The sequence below is a fragment of the Ictidomys tridecemlineatus genome, chromosome 5 (assembly GCF_052094955.1).
Source record: "Ictidomys tridecemlineatus isolate mIctTri1 chromosome 5, mIctTri1.hap1, whole genome shotgun sequence".
Lineage (NCBI taxonomy): Eukaryota > Metazoa > Chordata > Mammalia > Rodentia > Sciuridae > Ictidomys > Ictidomys tridecemlineatus.
The window spans coordinates 85,817,087-85,830,254 of NC_135481.1; positions in this window are offsets into that span (position 1 = coordinate 85,817,087).

The window sequence follows — 13,168 nt, forward strand, 5'->3', positions numbered from 1 at the left end:
TTCTAAAATATTTTTTTTTAGTTTTAGTTAGACACAATAACTTTATTTTATTTATTTTTTATGTGGTGCTGAGGATGGAACCCAGCTTCTTGCACGTGCTAGGTAAGTGCTGTACCACTGAGTCACAACCCTAGCCCCTCAAATTCTTTATTCAGTATATTGTAAAAGAATTATATAAGATAAAGGCAGTTACAGAAAAAATTACAATATATACTTTGAAATCTTAAACTTTAGTGTGTAAAATTTTGAGTCCAGTATAAACTGTTCCCATATGGATTTTTTTTTTCAGATACCTCTGAGTCTTTTAAGTAACCCATGACCGTAGACAGATTAAAAAGGTATTTTGTTTGCTAGGTTTTTTCCCCCAAATGATTACAGAGACAAAATCTTTTTCCCCCTGGTAAAGTACATGCTGATTAGTGAATTTAACTCATGGATTCCAGCCACTGTCCAACCTTTGTAGACTTGACCTAAGGTAGAGAGGTCATACCCTGCACAAACAAATAGAAGTTTCTATGACTTGAGTTTCATGAATAATATGAGATCTTCAAATCTGAAGTCCCCAAATTGCTAATTGAAAAGCCATATGCAGCCCAGATTTGTTCTACAATCGTGTTTTTGATAAATGTGCTATTTAATAAATTTATTTGGTTGCTAACATTTAAGAATTCAAATATTTCTTGCAAAATCTGAATCATTGACTTTGGTTTTATTGCATGTCAAAACGGGCACATATTTCTGCATAGTGAAGAAATCTTTTTATGGAAAATTTGCCTTTAGCTGTGGCAAGAAATATCAAGTTCACTTACATTCTCCATCACTGTCTACTATAGTAGACTAAGTTTTCTCATTTATTTACATTGTTAACTGCTGACCCTTGTAGGCATCTGAATTTGTTGACCTTTGACATGGACCTTCATTTATGTGTTAGTATATCTCTGTTCAAGTTTTACTTAAGGTCTGATGGAAGGCAAATCAATTCCATGATATGGCACATCCTATTTATTGTTTAATATCAAAGAGCAGTCTACTCTGCAGTATTTCCATAACCCCAGTAATCACAGGTTCTGTACTAGCTCCTAGGTGCTCAGGAGTTCTCAGTCTGGGGTGGGGATTTAACTAAGAGGTCTTGAACTATCATGAGAATGTCTGATAAAGACTTTTTGTTTGTTTGCTTGTTTGTTTGTTTCATGGTACTAGGGATCCAACCCACAGGTGTTTTAACCCTGAGCTATATTTCCAGCCCTTTTTATTTTACTTTCTTTCTTTCTTTCTTTTTTTTTTTTTTTTTGAGACAGTTCTTATTAAGTTGCCAAGGCTGTCCTCAAACTAGTGATCCTCCTGCCTCAGCCTCCTGAGTCGCTGGATATGCACCACTAAGGAAAGCTTTTCTTACTTCAAAAGTAGTACTATTTTATTCATAATGAAAATTGTCAAAAGAAGTGGGGTTAAGGACAACTTTCAGTTCATCATATTATGAATGAAATTTTTATCACTACTTGTAGGAAAATAAAATAATGAAGGAAATAAGGAGAGGGGGGAGGTGGCTCAACAGTAACACAGTTTACTCAGGAAAACCTTGTGGAGGGAGGCCTGTCTCTACTTTCAGCCTGGGGGTAGATATAGAGGCATGAAGAAGTGGGGGGATTTTTGCAGCCAAGCCTTTCTAGTATTTTATCAAGGAATGTTATCTTGGTTGTCACCTGTTCTTTGAGGTGGTCAATGTTCCAAGTTGAACTAGGTGTTTTCAAGATTCCAGTCTCAGATAGCAATTTCATTTCTTTGCATGATGATGAAGTATTATTTGGGGTTTCTTTGCACGATGATAGAGTATTGTCTGTGGTTTAAGGTCAGGCTGTCAGAGTGACTGTGCAGTGACTCCTATTCTAAGATTCAGAATATGTTCAAAATGGCATTGCCTGTGTCAAGTTCTACTTAACACTGCTGAATTTATTGGATTTGCATACATCATTGAACCTGATCTGTCTGAAACATCCTCTTCAAATCACAGCTTTACAAAACACAAATGTATTCCCCAAATAACTCATCACTAACTCTTTCCTCTAACTTTCCAGCTGTGTTTTCAAAAAACCACAGTAATGGGTCGTCAACCCACACCTTTTACCCTGAATTTTATAACTGGGAAGCCACAAAGACATTCTTAGCTTAAGTTTAAATTTAAAATTTAACGTAAGAGTTATTTGGATACTTCTTAAATTAGGTGTTAAATTCAGACATTGATCTCCAAATATAACTCTTAAGAAATTATTTGGTTTCTTTCCTGGTTTAGAAACACTTTCAGTAAGATGTGTACATGACCTACTAATACCTTAGAGAAGAACACAGATATTAATTTGTTTTCTTAATGGATCTCAAAATTTTTAAAATGCAAGTACCCCAGAAAATGTCCCTAAATATCATATGTACACTTAGTTTCTTCTCCCAAAGTCAATATCATGGCAGCTATTTAACATCCACTGCTGTCTTGGTCAACCATGGAATATTCTCACTTCTTCCATTCTTCACACCATGCAAAATCCTTTTCTTCTTTCATTGATACCTGATCTTACAACTAATCTAAACTCTGGGGCTAGAGCAATTGACAAGGAGAACAGAACTGTTAGGAGAATTACATAGAAAAAGTGATCCATATAGAATCCAGATGGTGGCCATGTGTAAAAATCTAAGTTATGAAAGTTATTAAAAAGAAAAAAAAGAAAATAAACCAGTAGCGGTGGCATACACCTTTAATCCCATTTGGCTAAGGAGGCTGAGGCAGGAGGATCATGAGTTCAAAGCCAGCCTCAGCAATGACAAGGCACTAAGGAATTCAAGTGACACCCTCTCTCTAAATAAAATACAAAAGAGGGTTGGGATGTAGCTCAGCTCCATGGTTGAGTGCCCCTGAGTTCAATTCCTGGTCCTCAAAAAGAAGAAAAGAAAAAAAGATAAAGAAAATAGTACCAACTGGTAAAGGAGAAAAAAAATGGACAATAAAAATGAGGCAAAAATATTGCAAGTAATTATGGATGTTACTGAGAAGTTACTTTGGTTTCTTTATTAATGAGTTTTCAGTTTTATTCTAAATCTATGGCTTCCATCTGAGAATGGTGAAATAACGTTGGAATGTCTGTATATTCTCTTTTTAGTGTATTTTCTCTCTCTGAGATCTCCTTTCCTTTACATCTGCTTATGCAAATACCCAGCTCTGTGCACATTACCTCAAGAGAGGTATGGGTCTCAGCAGGGCAGAAGAAAGACATGATTTAGAAATGCATGCTGCTTTTTGGTTTTGTTTTTAGTTTCCAAAACCTTTGCATATTAGAATTTACTGTTGTTTTATTTTGTAGGAGTTCAGAGGAATGGAATATACATCATAAGCAAAGGGACTTGGCAACAAAAATGAAGAATACATATTCACAAAAAAGTAAAATAAATCTCTCTCTTCCATGACGAAGAAGAAAGAGAGACAGAATGATATTCCCCTTAATCCTAGGTGATATACAATATATTACTTTGTCATAACAAAGTATCAGTGACTGAAATGGCTTATGTAACAGAAATTGATTTTCTCTTAAATCTGGAGGCTAAAAGTATTAGATCAGGATGTTGTCACCACTGGGTCTTCTGCAGTCTCTCTCTTTAGCTTTTGGATGGCTGTCTTCATGTGGCTTTCTTTCACATTTGTGTCCTAAAACCCTCTTTTATAAAGACAGCTATCATATTGTATTAGGGCCCACTATATAATCTCGTTATTTTAATTAGCACTTTATGGTTTCCATCACCCAATGCAGTCATATTCAAAGGTACTAGGGATTAAGACTCTAACAAATGAATTTTGGGAAACATAATGTGGCTCATAACAAGTAAGTCTATGCTGCATGTCTTAAAAATAGGCAGTGCCACCAGAGCATGAATGGAGCATGCACCAGGAAGGAAACTACCTGTTATCTCTTGACAAGTATGTCCATGGGTGTGAAAATCCACCCAAGAGTGGGTTGCAATCAGCAGAAAGAAGATACCAGAGGAAATCTAAGCATCAGTGATAGAGTGTGTGTCTGCTGTAACTAGGTGATGGAAGACCAGATCATTTCCTTTCTCCAACATCTTGACACTACTGAGTACTGTGGGCTATGGGAATTTTGATAACCAATGCCAAAACAAAACAAAACAACAACAGCAAAAAAAAAAAAAAAAAAAGTTGTAAGTTGAATTTTCCTCCAAGTGAAAGGCAGTACAGAATAAAGATTTGCTTTTAAAATTCATGACTGTTATATGTCTTATAGACTTAAATTTAGAAACTGAAATAAAAACTTGCAACATAATAAACATAATACATGTTTATTATAAATAAAACAGCAAATGAAGCTAAAAGGTGCTGATTTGAAAATGGTGTACTGGGCAATAAAGAGATATGTCCCTTAATCTTGTACTAATAGATGTGATGCTGTAATGTAACTACACTGTCAACTTTTAGTCCAAGGATACCACGTGCCCATTGTCATAAGGCTCTCAAAAATCTTGTAGCTAATGTTTAGAAAAGTTCCAAGAGAATAAAGCATGCACTAGTAAGAAAGGGATTAACTACAGACCATGTTGCCTGCTGGAGGCAGATAAGAGAAGGCAAAGATAACTTCTGACTCTTTTTGGAAACATTTTCTGTTTACAGGAAAATTGTGAAATCATTAAAAACTCAAACCAGAAGCAAATTATGTACATTATTGATTTCAAATAAATTTCAACTTGTGCTGCAATTGTTAAAGTTGAATTCCCAGTGCACTGAAGGCCAGAATCTTGATGAAGATATTCAAGGGAGGGAGTAACTCCTCAGAAGAACCTTCAGCATCTTTGACACCTTTATATCCCAGGAAGGTGATATTTGCCAGGATGGAAAACTCCTTTTCCCCTCCAACCCCCAAACCAACTCATCCCTGATAAATATAAGCATTTCCAAATTTGTTAAGGCCTAAGCCTTGTGAGAGCTAAGGAGGAAAAGTCAAATAAAAAACTCTTTGATTCTTTCTCTAAATACCATCCCAGTTATGAACCATATATTATTTACCAACATTAGAAAGACGCATCAGATTGCATCTAATCAACATGAAATATGGCTTCCTCTAGACTCTTTTAAAGCATCAAGTGATGCTTCACCCTTCAAATGAACCTGGTTATGTGAGACATGGCTTAATACAACAAAAGCTGTATTCAAATGTACCAAAATCTTTATAAAATCTTTGCCAACCATTACCCATCTTAGATGCTCAACAATTTCTTGAGAAGGTTATAATAGATTCTGTCAGCTGCCAAAAGTTACTGCTGGTTGTACAGTCTTTTTAAAAAAATATTTATTTTTTTTTTAGTTTTAGGTGGACACAATATCTTTATTTTTTATTTTTATGTGATGTTGAGGATCAAACCCAGGGCCGCGCTCATGCCAGGAGACTGTGCTACCACTTGAGCCACATCCCTGGGCCGGTTGTAGAGTCTTTTGGGGGAAAACCAATCCCCTAAACAATAGAATGTGGGAAAACTAGAAATACTTTACCTATTCTGAAGTGATACAGTAATCTGATACTAATAGATTCCATCAGCCTCGTCCAGTTTTCTCATCATTTAACAAGGTTCCCATTAATAATATTGAGTAGGGAATTACATTGCAAGATAAGTTTTTGCCTTAGGGACAGAAATTTAGAAGGTGTTCTTTATGTAATATTTTTTAAATGGCATTATACTTTTGTAAATCTATTATCTGGGGGAGAAAAGAGCATTTCAATGACAGGAAGATGTCACCAAGAAGTAAGATATACAAGGGGTTATTTTTGTGAGGCAGATATGAATATATAGGCAAATAAAATAGTTTTGGAGTTAATAGAACAGACCATTAGCACCTCCAGGTTTATATTATCTTCAAAGGTGATCATCATTTAACTGTTTCTCTTGATGTGTAAAAAGACATGTCCATGACCATAATACAGTCATCCACATGTGTGATCTGACAAATGTTTGGGCTCAATGAACTAACAAGAGTCAGTATTAAGGTAAGACCTTTTGATGTAACATGCAAAGAGGAGGCAGGTCAACCAGATTTCTTTCTTTAGAGTTTGAATGTGAGATACTAAGAGCCTATTAGTAGCTAGATTGACTAAGCAAGACTATGATGTACCAGAGAAAGGAAAGGATAAATTCAAGGGGATGTGAAACTAAACACAAGGGAGAAGTCTCTTTGGGTAACTAGAAAGCACCAAATGAAGTACAGAGGAGAACTGGGCACGAAGACATAGGAAACTAGTCCACACAGGTGCTGTGAGTTCTTCAAAGCCATTTCTAGTCCCCATAAGTCCTTGTGATAATGACAACTGCATCTTTCTTGGGGAAGGCTTTTCCTCTGATCTACTTTAAAAACTAAGGCACAGGATTTAATGATTCATTTATTCTCATGTAACCATATATAGACAGTGTATGTTTATGGCACTATGTACAAATTTATTCTTCATTAAATGGCTGGGTTTCTTAAACCACCTTCATGTTGAAAATGATTTTTCAAAATTCATATTTTTTGAGCAAAGAGAAAACTGCCTATATCCAAATGTATAATTGAATTCTTTGAATGAAAATGTAACATTTGAAGAAAGACAACAGGAGTCCAGTGATTGTGAGGAATAGATTATTGGAGAAATGGCTGGAAACGTGCTCACAGACTTTAGCATCTATAAGCTACTGTGCAATAGCACTGCAACAAATCAAGAACTACCTTTTTGTTTTTAAAAAGGCAAATAGAAATATAATTTTCTGCTCTTGTTACAGGTTAGAGGTCTGCAGCCCAGCTGAGACAGCCACAGAGGTCTCCCTCTTCACCTTGATTCTTATAATCATGTCAGAAAGATTTCAGACTGTTACTTAGTGTAAGAAGGGATATAAAAAGGGAAAGAGGGACACTCTCAAGAGACAGAGAGAAAGTGGGTCCTCTCAGAGGCGAGAAGGACAGTGTGCCTCTTCTTCTCTCCACTTTTACTGTAATACCAGGGAAGTTTCCAAAGAATCAAGCCCAGGTTCACCTCTTGACCTTTGACTGGCAGCAAGATGACATCAGACTTCTGAATCAATATTATGCATGACAACTTGGGGTCACATTAGCCTTGCTGACTAATCAGAAGTTCTCCCTTCAGAATAACTTGTGTTCTTATTATTGGCATCTCAGGCTGGCATTTCTCCTGCAGATAACAGGTTGTTTGCTGAGAAATGTAACATATCCTATGGACTTAAGCCAGTAAGGTGCCGCAGGTAATTTTTTTTTTTTTTAAAGAAAGCAAGTGTGGGTCAACACAGTGGGCCCAGGTTATTGAATTTTTCCCTTAATCTCATGTTCCCACCACTCATATCTGTCTGTTTCCCATCGCTATCATTATGACAATGAAAGATTCATGGGTCAAATTGCATAATGGGAAGAATTTCTTATTCCAATGAAACACATCAGTCAGAAAAGCAACATATGACACGATATCAACCCTAAGTGTATGATGGGTTTAACATTTGGTGAAAATATTTAGGTTAGAATAAAATAAAAAAAAATAAATGAGAGTAGGGCATTTTGAATAATGGGTTAAAGTGACAAATATAGATGATTATTTCCTAATCAATAAACAAAATTTCAACAGATGGCATATAGAGAATTTTTTAATGTTAAACTTTAATTATAATTTGCTTTTTGGGGGAAAAAGCAATAGTATGATTACATACTTTTCACTTACCCTTGACAACAATTTGCTTTCTTAAGATATAGTGACCACCAGCTAAAATCAAACAAAACCTTTTTTGAAAAAATATTTTTTAATTGTAATTGGACACAATATCTTTATTTATTTTTATGTGTTGCTGAGGATCAAACCCAAGGCCTCACAAGTACGCAGCGGGCGCTCTACCACTGAGTCCCAGCCCCAGCCCCAAACCTTTTTATCAATCTGAATTTCTATCAGAGAAAGAGAGAGAGGGAGAAAGAAAGAGAGAAACTTTCATGTAAATTGGAAAGAAAGAAACTTGGTGATATAATAATAGTGACAGTGAGTCTTGAATTCACATTGAAACCAGACTTTACTTGGGCTCACCTTCTGAACTCTGAGAAAGGAAGCTGAAGTACCCAGGTCCCCCACCCTGACAGGCTCCTAAGAAGCTGGAAGTGAAATGCCAGCTGCCTCCGTTCTGCCTAACACAGGCTAACTCATCTGCATGGGTACCTTGCCTGCCTTCTGTCTTACTTCCTGCTGCCTGTCTCTTCTCTCCTGCGTCTCCCTTGAAAGTTTCAGAGGTTTCAAAGATAGAATCTTTGAATGACGTGTGGTTCTTCTACCTTCCTTCAATGCTGGCTTTGAATAAAATATATTTTCCTACTAATTTATTGGGAATATTTCTGGAGCAGGGAGCAGGGAGCACTGCAGCCTGGCCTTTCCCCTCAGGTGGTAATAGAGCTGGAGGAAACAATATGAACTTTATAGTTAACTTATGGTAGCAGTAAGGTATGTGGCGTCCATCTGGGGGGCACAATTTTATCTTCATTTTTTAAAACACAAGATCGCGAATGCCAGGATTCTGTGGTTAAAAAATACAAGAGTGTATGTGTCCTTTGAAGATACTGAAAAATAGACTTAATGTGTTTAGAAAGAGCACAAAGTCAACAAATGGGCTGAGGACTACAAAACAACAACAAATAAGCCGAAAAAACAGGACAAAGATTGGACAACTACCTGAACATAAATATAAACATACAATTTTACTGAGGTTGTGCATACAGCCAATGGGGATCAACACAGTTTAAATTATACTGAGAGCCAGAATAACATAAGGATAGTGGAACAGGACTCTTCAAATGCAAATACAATGTTCCTGATAAAAGGGCAAAACAACAAAAGGCAAGAGTCATTTTTTTGTGTGTGTGATGATGAGATAAACATAATTCATGGAAGAATGAAAAGAAAATTATCTAATAGTGTTTTTAAGAGAATAAAATTTTAAAATTGGAAAGGCTAGAATAAGCCATTTCACAGGCAATTAGAATGCCTGTCTTTGAGAACTGGCTATGCCAAATATTTTCTGCCTTGGATCAAATTTAACTCTCCGTGCCTAACTTTTCTTATCTTCAAGACAAGAAAAAATTAGGAGTACATAAATAAGAAATTTGTGAAAAATATTAAGCAAAATAATCAAGGTATGGTGCCAGGAACAATGTCTTGTATATAACACAATTTTCAATAAACTGAAGTCATTCCTATAAATAATGCTTTTATCACCACTACTGTCACTACTACCACTAACACTAACATTAATACTACCATGTTTTAAGGAATATTGAATATTTAGTATTATTCTAAATGAAAGTGATAGCAGATATTTTCCCCTTTTGGGTAGTAATTTCAGTAAGAGAAATGAGAAGTATGAGAAATATGCTATCTTAAATGAACATTCTGGGTAGATTTTAGCAAAGCACATAACAGATTTTCTCAAGAGATCCTTTTGAAAAGTGCCTAATAGTATCACTAATATGATTTCTAGTACATTGAATTTACCTACAATAATCCTTGCTAATGGATCCTGTGTTTATTTTGAGGTTTTCTATGTGAAATATACAGTGAATTTGTGCTGTCAAATTGGGTTTCTCTAATGGTTAGCATTTAATCTGACTGGGGTGTTTAGATGTAAGGCTTTCAGTAGAGCGCTTGCCCTGCACGTGTGAGGCAATGGGTTCAATTCTCAGCACTACGTATAAATAAGTGAATAAAACAACTAAAACTATATTTAAAAAAGAAACACATGTATTTTTCATAGATTAGTAGACTAACACATAGATGTTGTAGAAAAAAATGTTTTAAGCTTAATCAAGAAGTTGAAAATGTACATTTCTCTGAAAAACATGAAGTGTTTCCCTGAGTTCAAACAAAAGCTGGAATCAACAGTGGACTAAGTATTCTTGCACTGGATAGGAGGTTGGCAGTTGGGATTTCTATGATCCTCCCAGCAATTAGCAGAATTGGTATATTTTGAATGGGTTATTAGTAAATGTATAAATGATTCTGAAATGGATAAGTGTGATGGCTGTATATTTAATGAACCAAGGAAAATATGACCCACTCATGCTTAGAAGGGTCAGATGTGACCATTCAGGCAGAAATTGGTGGCATCTGTTGCCAGTTCAGAATTTCACAAGAACTGAATATCATTATTTATGTGGCACATTAAATGAATGTGCAGTGCTTACTGGTCAAAGTGATGAGAACTATCCTCTATCAGATTTCTCCCTCTGTTAAGCCATAAGGTATAGTTGATTATCAGTTGATAATTAAGCTGTTCTAATGAGACACTGAAATTTTATTTTCTGGGACTATGACCAACATTGCCTACTGGATTTCCTAATTTCTTTACATATGTGAAATATGAATGAGCATTATATGCAGTGATAATTCGTGGTAGATGAATATATGCTGCAACTTGCTTAAAAACAGATAATTCTTAACTTTTCCAATTAGAAGTGAAGAAAATGTGTAAATGTTCTCTAGTTGTGACTTAAGCAATGATCTTGTTTGATATATTTCATTTTGTTCTTGGGGCCTAAGAAATCTGTGAAGCTTTCCTATAGCAATATAAAGAATTAATTCAGAAACATTGCAGTTCAAACCAAATATAGGCAGAATAATTGTGGAGAATGATATAAATACAATTTGGATACTTGCAGGCTTTTTGTTTAACCCCCAAATTTGGGTACAGTAATATATATTTTCAAATAATGCTGGAAAGTAGCTTTAAAAATGGTGATCCATTTTTAAAAGTAGTAGGATTAGTAAGTAGTCTTTGCCATATTTCTCTTCCCTGAAATAATGACTCCCCCGTAACCCCCCCCCACAAAAAAAATCAGGAAAACAAGAAACAGAAATAAAAATTCATCTTTGAACACTATATCTGTCGTGCCAAACCAAAATATTTATAGGCTGCCAAATACAGGGGAAATCAAATGAATGGAAAGAAGCCAAGAAAGCATGATTACAGCTGATTTTAGCTACAGATGGCAGAGTATAATTCCATGAACAAGTGGTATATCCTGAGGGTCAGAACAAGCAGTGTTCACAGGCTGCAGGTGAAGACTTCACTGGACCCTGTTGGGAGCCACTGAGTAATTGGGAAGGTGGGACTGAATGAATAAACACAAGCCACTGTCTTTTTAAGATGCAGCAGTTGGAAGGCCACTTTTAGTTGCTAGTCTAAACAGTAAGCATCCCTGTTGATGCTGAACTTTTACGTGGGAGAAAAAGGATTAATATGACTCCTCTGCACACACACACACACACACATACACACACACACACACACACACACACACACACAAACTCTTCTGGTTCATAGGAGGGCTACAATGCAGTAAAAAACAATATGAATTTCTGCCAGCTGTATTAATAAGAACTCCCTTCATCAAAAGATGATATCAACGAAAACAAATCTATACAAAGATGATATAAAATAAGCCAAGCAATATCTCAGGGGGAAAAAAATTCTGAGAACACTAATCAGAAAAATACTGTCACTAAACAAATAGAAATCATAAACTAGTATGTTATCACAAAGTCATTAAAAAGCATATACTAGTATGTCATCACAAACCAAGTCATTAATGATACCACTAAAGAATTTACAACAAGGAAAATAAATTAATTTAGATGTGGTGAGAAAACATCAGACAATATAACATGAGCTAGCTTAGTCAGGAAAAATGCAAGGATGTTGTGGTTTGGATATGAAATGTCCTCCAAGAAGCTCATATGTTGAGAAATTCTTTCAAAATATCAATTTGCAGTGTCCTCACGATTTAATAATAGAGGAAACAATTTTACTTAAGAAATGTTCAAAGGGCATGAATGCATATTGCATAAAAACATAAATGCAAATGGCTAAAACATACAATTTTCACACCATCATTTGTGATAAGAGAAATGCTCCTGATACTTCACAAAGGTGCCAAAATCATACTCCGAAGAAAAGATAGCATTTTAAGCATATGTTGCTGTGAAAACTGAATATCCATATGTAGAAGAATAAAACTAGATCCTCCATCTCTCTCCCATCACACAGATCAACTGAAACTTGTACATGTGCATTTACATAGACATGTACAAATGTATCACAAGAAATTCCACTTTTATGTTTAACATGCACCAATTTAAAAATAAACAGAAGACAGACCAGCAGAGTAGAGGAAGGGGATCAGAGGAAAAGTGGAAGAAAGAAAAAGGTAAAGTACTGGGGACTGAGTTGAAGCAAACTATGCTGTATACATGTATGAATATATCACAATAAATCGCACTACTACACATCATTATATGCATCAATAAAACAAAAAAAAATCTGAGGAGCGATTACAGTTTATCTTTAGATTGGCAGAAATTATGAAGTTCATATAACCCAATTTTTTGATAGATTTATATTGAGTAGAAGATATTCTAGTACATCTTTTAATTTTTGACTGTGTAAATTGACACAACTTATAAGTAGAAAAACTTGTATCATAAATCAAAATTACAAATTCACATGCCCTCTGAACAAAAAAATTTGCCTCTCATTTTTTATTATAAATCTAGTAGCCTATAAGTGTGTATATTATATGAGTGTATGTATATATATATATAAACACATAAAAATTTATATAGATAAGTATGTATATATATATATATACATATATATTTACAAATTCTTTCTTAATTTGTCTTCACAATTGTTCTTTTCCCACCTTATGAAAGACATGCTACTCATCCTCAGCCTTGCTCCATTACTATAACACAAGGACCTCCAGTATAAAATCCTAAGGTTACCAAAGGAACTATTCAAAATACTGATATCCGTGAAGATTCCTTTATTCAAAGTACCAATTCCAGTTCTTTATTTTTAAAATTTTTTTTAATATCTGTATTTATTTATTTTTATGTGGTGCTGAGGATCGAACTAAGTGTCTCACATGTGCAAATTTTTAATTGTAAAAAATAGACATAAAATTTACCATCCCAACTATTTCTTGGTTTACAGTTTAATGATATTAAATATATTCAAACTTTTGTGCAATTATCACTGATATACATTTCTATAATTCTTTTCATTTTGCAACACTTAAACCCTTCTTAGTAAATGATGATTTTGT